Source organism: Eptatretus burgeri, chromosome 1 (assembly GCF_056783735.1).
Source record: "Eptatretus burgeri isolate ZD-2024b chromosome 1, Ebu_testis_v1, whole genome shotgun sequence".
NCBI lineage: Eukaryota > Metazoa > Chordata > Myxini > Myxiniformes > Myxinidae > Eptatretus > Eptatretus burgeri.
In genome coordinates, this window is record NC_140961.1 from 39,570,345 (window position 1) to 39,579,076 (window position 8,732).

At 42.6% G+C, this 8,732-nt stretch overlaps 1 long non-coding RNA gene across 1 annotated transcript in view; it reads right to left on the reverse strand.

The window, feature by feature from the left end:
* LOC147034301 (uncharacterized) overlaps positions 1 to 5,884 on the reverse strand; it is a 42,881-nt gene extending 36,997 nt beyond the window's left edge. Inside the window, exon 1 of the long non-coding RNA XR_015057875.1 lies at positions 5,378 to 5,884. This is a non-coding gene — a long non-coding RNA (uncharacterized LOC147034301). The remainder of the gene's footprint in view (positions 1 to 5,377) is intronic.
* Between the last annotated feature and the right edge of the window lie 2,848 nt (positions 5,885 to 8,732).

Sequence of the window (8,732 nt, forward strand, 5' to 3'; positions counted from 1 at the left end):
GTCTGCACTCATTTGTGGTGAGGATGTTGAGGTCACGGAGAGATTCACTTACCTTGGCAGTCTGCTGGCTGTCAACCAAAGGTCATCTGACGTCTGGGTCGGGGAGTCATGGATTCACTGGATCATGTGATGTGGCGCTGTCGGTACCTGTGCAGGAGGATGAAAAGTCCGATTCTTCAGGTCCTTGGTGCTTCCAATCTTGCTCTACTGATGTGACACTTGGACTCTGACCAGGGATCTGAGATGGAGACTTAATTCCTTTGGTACCAGGTCTCTTTGGAGAATCCTTGGCTGTCGCTGGTCGGACTTTCTGTCCAACAAGCGGTTGCTGAGAGAAACTCAAATGAGATTTGTTACCTGTATAGTCCGTGAGCTTCAGCTGATGCTGTATGGACATGTGACTCATTTTCCTGACGCTGATCCTGCTCACCAGATTCTCTCACCAAGGGAGCCTCGTGAGTGGAGGAGGCCAATGGGCTGACCACGTGCCTTGTGGTTGCAGCAGGTTGATGAGCATCTCAAGGAGATGGGGATGGGCCAGGCATTTGTCTGGGGAATGACCAGACGGAGGCCTCTGGAGTACCGGTGGAAAGTAGATGCAGAAATGTGCTGCTCCAGCATCTGCTCCCATACCTGAACTGACCTGGTACCCATGACTTTCAAAGGTGAGGCAGCTGTTAGGGTTCTCGAGGCGTCTATGCAATCACGGCATGATCAACAGAGTACAGTTTTGATTTTCGTGAAAACCGGGACTCTTCTGACGAGTGACTCATCTTTTCAGTAAATACTGTACCCCAAACAATTGAATGGTGTTGTGGTTCTGTGAAGCTGTCGCTCCCCCCAGGCAATGGCACACACCATATAGCGGTCGCAAGACTATTATTTCATTGGTATCCGTTTTGAATAGCCCTTCCCTTATGTCTAGTGGGTTTATGGGACAAAATACATTGCGAGGAATTTTAGCAACCACTCTTAGGCAGGTCTTTATACGCATCCTCTGTCTATTTTACTTACTTGAATTCACACATGACCGCTCTATCACGCAAGCATGCGCACATAGCAACAGAGGAAGCTCATTTGCATACACGCGCCCTTTCTCATTCAAACCTTGCTGGATTATCAAACAGCCGCTCAGCTCAGACCTTCTCCAGACTCTGACCACAATGCTACAACATCTATACAACCATGACAACGCCTTTATAAAAAATATCTACATCAATCCAAGCTCATTTACCTTCACCATTAACCGCCACAACCACGACAACGACCACAACTGCCTCAATCACAAACTCACCGCTAAACCACCTCAATCACCACTTCATAACTCACCGCGACACCACCGCTACGAACGCTGCAAACACAGTCACCACCACGGACGCCCACCAGTGCCCTTTGGAGGTGGTGGGGAACAATGGACGGCACATCCCACTGTGGATGCTTATGCTTGGAACGTTCTGGTGTGTAGCTTGAAGCACAAGTGTGCGTTATAATTCATTCAACATTGTATGTAGCCCTAGTGCTTCGCTCAATCACAGCCCCCATTTGGTGTCCAGTGCATGTTCATGGCTGGAGAGCACCACCAGATACTCTCACCCCATATTAATCTCGGAGATGAGTCGTGTGGCGAGGCACAGATGCGAATGAGACCATGTCTGGTGCCGAGTCCTCGCATGGACGGGGCCAACACTTGGGGAAGCGTCTGTGCACCAAAGGGCATGCTTGGCAACTCCTTCCGTCTGTCCTGATCCGCCTTTAGGTTGTTCCCTCACCAAAAAGCTACAAAACACCCTGTGAGAGTGGGGAAAGACTGACAAGCTTTTGGCTTGGTTGGCGGTATGGGAATGAGGGCAGAGCTCAACAAGCGGGCTGAACTTGATGAACGAAGCAGGTGGAGTGGAGCGCTGGGTTGGCAAGTGATTCAGTTGCCATGCTGAGCGCATTTATTAGGGCTGAACCAAAACACATTTACATGTACAGACATCCTCACACATCATGAGGAGTATCTTCTCACACGTTCTGTCTCATGTTTTCCGTCTCATCTGCTGTGGATGCAAAAGAGCAATTGGCGAGGGCAAGTCTCGACAACCATTCTTTTCAAAGCGACCCCACAGAGACTTACCTCTCCATTTTCCTTCTCCACACCTCATCTTCATTTCACCGCATTTCACCGCACTGCACTGCACCTCATCATATCTCCTCCGACCACGCACTTCAGACATCTTCAGTTTTCCTCCCCTCATAAGTGATTGGGAAGCGTGGGCCCGTCGGCCAGCCAGGTACAAAATAGGTCGCAAACACCTGGTCTTTGCTCAACTCTTTGCTCTTTAACTTTCCTCGGGGTATGTTTCCAATGGCGCCTGTCTTCTACCTTATAAGTTAAGAGTGTGTAAGTTCATTATATCAGTGTAGGTCTGCACTCTGTCTTGTTTCTTTTATAAATATTTGCATTTCGCTTGTTACAAATAAACCTGCTTGTTATGAATGTATCCTGATGGTTGCATCTTTTCCCTGTTGTTCCAGCATTGTCCATATGCAGTTTATCCGGGAAGTTCTGCCACATGTAATTTGCTCTTGTTAGCCGGTGTGTACAAGCAGCTCCGCTCAGTTGCACCTGCTCCTGTGAGTTAATTAGAGTACACATCGAGGGCACGAGACCTCCCTTGGTGCGGCCGTCCACACGCAAGGTATCACGCGAGGTAGTGTAACTCTGCCGGATTGGCAGTACCAATCAGCGCTCGTGGTTGTCCGCTGAGGTGCGGAGTTATTCATGCCTGGTGGCCTCAGGACTGGGTGTTTGAAAGGAACTCGAGTGCTTCACCTCATGGCGAAACTCGAACCTCGGATCCATAACAGTTTGTGAGACTGAAAATATATAATTTCGTTCATAATAATGAGTAGTAATCAGACCAATGAGCTCTACAGATACGATCTCCCTTGTGTTCCCATGTCCAGTTCTTTCTGCTGATTACCTGAAGCCATTTCGTGCGTCGATCACTTTCTGTAGATATCAGAAGAAATTTTCACCCCAAAACCTTTTTGAAACGATTCTTACACCCAATAATTATACAATAAATTACCATTATTTCACAAATCTTAACAACAAAAATATACAAATATGGTTGATCTGCATCACTGTGCATCTACTACGCTTCTTGAGTCCCCACAGACTTATTTCATTAGGATCTATAAGTCTTACTCATGTTGTTGTTCTTCATCTTCTTCTTGTGGACTTTTTTGTTTCACAGCCTACAGTTTTCATCGAAACTTCCTGAAACTTGGCATATATATGTACAAACACCCTGCGCAGACAGTGACCATCTCCGATTTTGAAAATTCCTCCGAGAAAAAAAGTTATGACATCAAAATATCTCCGCCAATGGAAATCGCCTAAAAAAAATCTCCGAAACTAGGCAAGCTTTTGAATTCTGTTTGCGGGAATCGAACAGGGCATTAGCAGAGATGAATTACCGCACATATGATGCATCACTATGACTTCATATCAATTTTTATGACGTCATTCCTATTTTTAGACATTTTTTGTTTCACAACCCAGAGTTTTCATCGGATCTTCGTGAAACTTGCCATGTATATGCAAAAAGCCCACGTGCAGGCAGTAACCATCTCCGATTTTGGAAATTCTTCCAAGACAAAAAGTTGACGTCATAATATCGCCGCTAATGGAAATCGCCTATACCATTATCTCCGAAACTAGGCAAGCTGTTTGAATTTTATTTGCGGGAATCAAGCTGGACATTAGCACAGATAAATATAATTTATCGCAAACCTGATACATCACAATAACGTCATATTCGTTTTTATGACGTCATCATTAAGAGGATGAGGATCTTAGCTCATTTGAGCTTGCTTTTTGACTTCGCAGAACCTGCTCTTGTCCCTTTATCGCGGTCTTGCCATTTTCTTTCACTTACGTGTCCTTGATCTTGGGAATTTAGCCAGTTGGAGCCATTCCAGTGAACATTTACTGTCTATTTCTGTTCTTTATTTCCATCATGCCCAGCTCAACCTTTTGACCTATGGTCGAAGGTATTTTGTTTGGTAGTGTATTCTATGCTGTTCGTTGCAGTTCCTGGTGCTGTGTTCCCTGCAGTTTCTCTTTCAGGTGTTCTGTTTACTAATCACGTTTGTTCTTGCAAATCTCCACCAAGGTGTGTTAGGTATGCGGGTTTGGGCTTGTTTCCTTTGTGCTCAAGTACAGATTCTATTCAATCATCAGTTCGGCTTTTTATTGCACAAACACAGCCAATTCTGCGCTTGTTGTTTGTTCAATGCATCTCATTCAACCCTATCAAGGCGACATCTCCATGTCCCGGCAGGTTTAGTCTTGGGGATTAATGTTTTCAGAGAACATTTTGTGATTACGAAGCATTTTTGGTGTTTTGTTATGCAGTTTGTTGATCTCTCTTTGTGGCTGATGTACTTTAGCGCAGCTGGATCGGAACACTAGCATGACGAGCTGGCTCATAGCTTTAATTTTAGTTTAGTGGGGTGAGGTATGTTTTCACGATTAGCCGTGTTCTGTTCCAATATATTCCTTGACATTTCCCCCAGAGGCACTAATTGTTTCTGGCAGATTTGGTGGTCTCTTTATTGAACCCCTCGGTAATTGTACGACCTTTCGTTTTTGAGCTGTAGCCTCATCGTTCTTCATTAGATTTTGATGTTTTTGTTTCTTTGGCCTCCTTCAGTTTAAATTTAGTGCATTACATTTTTGACAGCACACCAAGCAATGTGTCATCTACGTCTCTTGACACCTGTCATTACGAAATTCAGAAGCTCCATTAAATTCTGCCTGTACGAGGGGCGTTCAAAAAGTTCCACGAAAGAGATACTCGCAACGGTCCAAGTTACGCAAATGTTTTGTCTTATATTTCAATAAATAATTCGACGTAATTAGTAAGAAATATTTTCTCACCCACCATTGCTGCCTGCACATAGAAGAATATAAAAACCATTGCTGTTGAGCAAACTACTGTGGGTTTCTCGTTCCTGTAACTCTTTCAATTCCCCATGGAAGTTGCAGATGCTGAGCTTGGCAAATCTACAGTTCTATCGTATCTGTAAACGATTGGCCTGGATCCCAAAATGAAGTGCAATGTCAAGTCTACCAGCCTTTCAGCTTCATCTCAGTAATGGATTATTTGTAATTGGATTGTCCTCCTGCATTGACCTGGAAGAAGCAAGGAAAATAATTAATAACAAAGCTGAGCAATGACTCCGTTGATGGAGGAATTAACCGGACAAGCTTCAACATCAAACTTAAGACCCGACCATGGGTTTGCCTGTGTGGTGATTATTCCTTTCAGTATGCTGGTTCGGACGATGATGCTTAAAGCAGAACCAAAGAAATGTCACTCACATTTAAAATGCAATGACGTGGTGTAAATGAAGTCCGGCTGATGATTACTCCTTCGTCGTCGTCTCCAGCGGTTGGTGAAGAAGGAAGGATTTATTGGTGTTGAGCCGCTGCAGATCTAAAATGGCGTCGAAGATGGCAATCAGAAGAGACTCGTTCGTTGTCGTCGTCTTTTTAGCCAAACAAACGAAATCCACTTCGCTCAATAGTCTTGGTAGTGTCGAACAAAAATCACTCCTAAATGTTGACGTGTTGAGTGACTGATGTTAACTCAGCCTTGGAATTCTTCCCCAGAAACCTGCTCTCTCTCATGCAGAGATTCATCCCATCTCGTCTTCAATTATCCTTCCCTTCTTCCCGCCCATGGTACACTGAATGGTGTGGTGAGGCAGTTGGTCTTAAAAAAACTTGCCTTCTCTTCCTGTAAGGATCATCCGACCAAAGGCTAGTATCCCACGTTCGACCAAGTGGTGAGCTTCCTGAAGAAATTGGAATGGAAGACGTCTTTCAGTTTACCTCAAACCTATTGGAATGAGAAATCAGTTTTCACTTCCCCGAATATCACAGGGCTGGCAGGATGGCCTCGAGGTAAGCACATTCACCTCTAAGCTGTCTAGCCTGGGCTTGAATCCTGACCCAGCCTGAAACTGTCATCCTGGTGTTTCACAGGCAGGGTGATTTGTAAATGTGTGTGCTTTCCCTCGGATGGACGTTAAACTTCGTGCCCCATCTATCTGCATTAGTTGGTGGCTGTTAAATATCCCATAGTGTCCTTCACAAAGAGTGGGTAAGCTATTGCTGGCACCCTGAAAGAATTACAAATTCCAGCCCGACCTACTGCTGGGAAGGCAATGGCTAACCTTCTAGTGTAATTACCCCCCCCCCCCACTCTCCCTCTCCCAAAAAGCAGAAACTGCTTTGGCAGCACTGATGTTCTGTAACAGAGTACGGTACATCAGAATCAGAACATAGCATATGCAGGAAAAGCACAATTACAGACACCATTGTCTCTTTTACAGGAATTTTGAGGAGTAGACAATGGACAAGTCAATACCATATTTGGAATTTGAACCTCGCATCCCCAGCATCATACAACAAGGACTCTGATGGTAAAAAGCAAACAGGTGTAGTCGCTCATTAATTCATTAATTTATTTTTATTTTGCGAATATTTGTAATGAAGCAAACACGTGAACTCTAGTAGCCAAGCAGTTGCATCCTTCTAGAGAGCCAATCAATGCAGGGGATGCTTGAAGCCCAGTGCAAATGAGAGCTCGTCATCACGACATGTTAGAAGCTCACACACCTTCACTTACAAGTATTTTCTCATCCATATTCACGAGTACAAAACACACAGGAGAAGACAAAATTTCACCGGCAAAGAGCCATTTCCTTTAGAATTTGGGAGGGTGAGGGGATGGAGATCATACATATGTATATATGTACATATACATCTATATATTACTAAAACTCTCATCATGTATGTATGTATGTATGTATGTATGTATGTATGTTCCCGAATTACAGCCAAAACGGTACACGATAGCGCAAAAATTTTAGGGCCACCTTACTCACCATTCTCCTGCGCTGTGCAGTATCAAGTTTTGTTCAAATTGGGCAACGAAAAAATTATATAAATATCAATTCCCGATTCAGTCAAGTACTCTTCGGGAGAATTTGATCAATGTAAACAACCTCAGCGGTAAAGTTCGCTGGAGCTATCTTTTGTTTCTTTTCTTGAAATGATTTTTTTCATCAACCGCTGTCACAATGGGAACCCAACGGGTTCACGGGTCATCTGGTATATTATTATAAACCTCTTTCTAACCACTCACTGACGCAGTGACTGATATTAAAGATCGGTACCTTCCGGGTGATGTAGAAAGCTGAAATTTGACTTGCTGATGAACATCCAAGCCGGTGCACCGGGAAAAATCACAGAATCGTCGGGCAACGTCCATAAATGAAAATATATATATAAATGGAAAATCAAATACAGGTGGGTGACCCAAGAAATGGGGAAGCATGGTCTGTATACTTACACAATGTGTATACCCTACCCTGCTCATAATATATATATATATATATATATATATATATATATATATATATATATATATATATATATATATATATATATATATATATACATATACATATAACTGTGGCTGAAAGAACATGTTCGATGTAATTTTTAAAGTGCCTAAAGTTCGTAATGGGGTTTGTAATATATATATATATATATATATATATATATATATATATATATATATATATATATATATATATATATATATATATGTGACAGCGTTGTGACAGCGGTTGATATATATGTGACAAACGTAATGGGGTTTGTAATATATATATGTGACAGCGTTGTGACAGCGGTTGATATATATATATATATATATATATATATATATATATATATATATATATATATATATATATATATATATATATATATATATATATATATATATATATATATATATATATATATATATTACAAACCCCATTACGAACTTTAGGCACTTTAAAAATTACATCGAACATGTTCTTTCAGCCACAGTTCCTGGAAAGATGCTTTCCCATTGCCATCTTGCTTTTCAAATGGGAAAGAATTAACACGTGTTTGTCTTTTGAAACTCACCAGGTGCTTTGGCTTAATCTCTGCAGCAACAATGTAAACCTTATGCTAAAGGAATAGCGTTCCCAACATGGTATGAATGATCGGAATACCTTTTACAAAATCCTGGAAATGTGACCTCCATCACGAGAGGCTTTGATTTCATGCCCAAATGGAGTTGTACTCTGGTGGTAAGCTCAGAGGTAAGTGCTACATCCTACACCCCCATTGCTTTCAAGAAAACAAACATAACTAACCTCTACCTCCTTCCCAAAACATACCCCCCTTCCTATTTTACTCCCCATGGGACCTACACCATCCTTAAAAAGTTTGGTCACAATTAATTAAAGTGGTTTGATAGATTACCCTTCTCTGTATTCCAATCCCCCCCCCACCCCACTCTAAAAATGTCAAAATCTAAGAAAGCCAATAACTTCACTTTTTTCATCATCACCATCGATCCCAACCAAGGGCATACACAATGCCTCTACCAAGCTTGGTGGTCACTCAAGCTGTTACAATATCACTCCCTCCCCTCTACTCCAAATTCCCCCTAAACTGAAGAATATATAAAAGTTGAAACAGCAAATGCATTTTTTTCACCATAGACCCCCCCCCCCCATTATGTGAGACACCTTTGGTAGCACTGTGGCCCATAGGGCTGTTGTGAACAGCTTGACCCCGATATTGAGAATCCCCTCTCCTTGCAACTCCCCCACACCTCCCATAA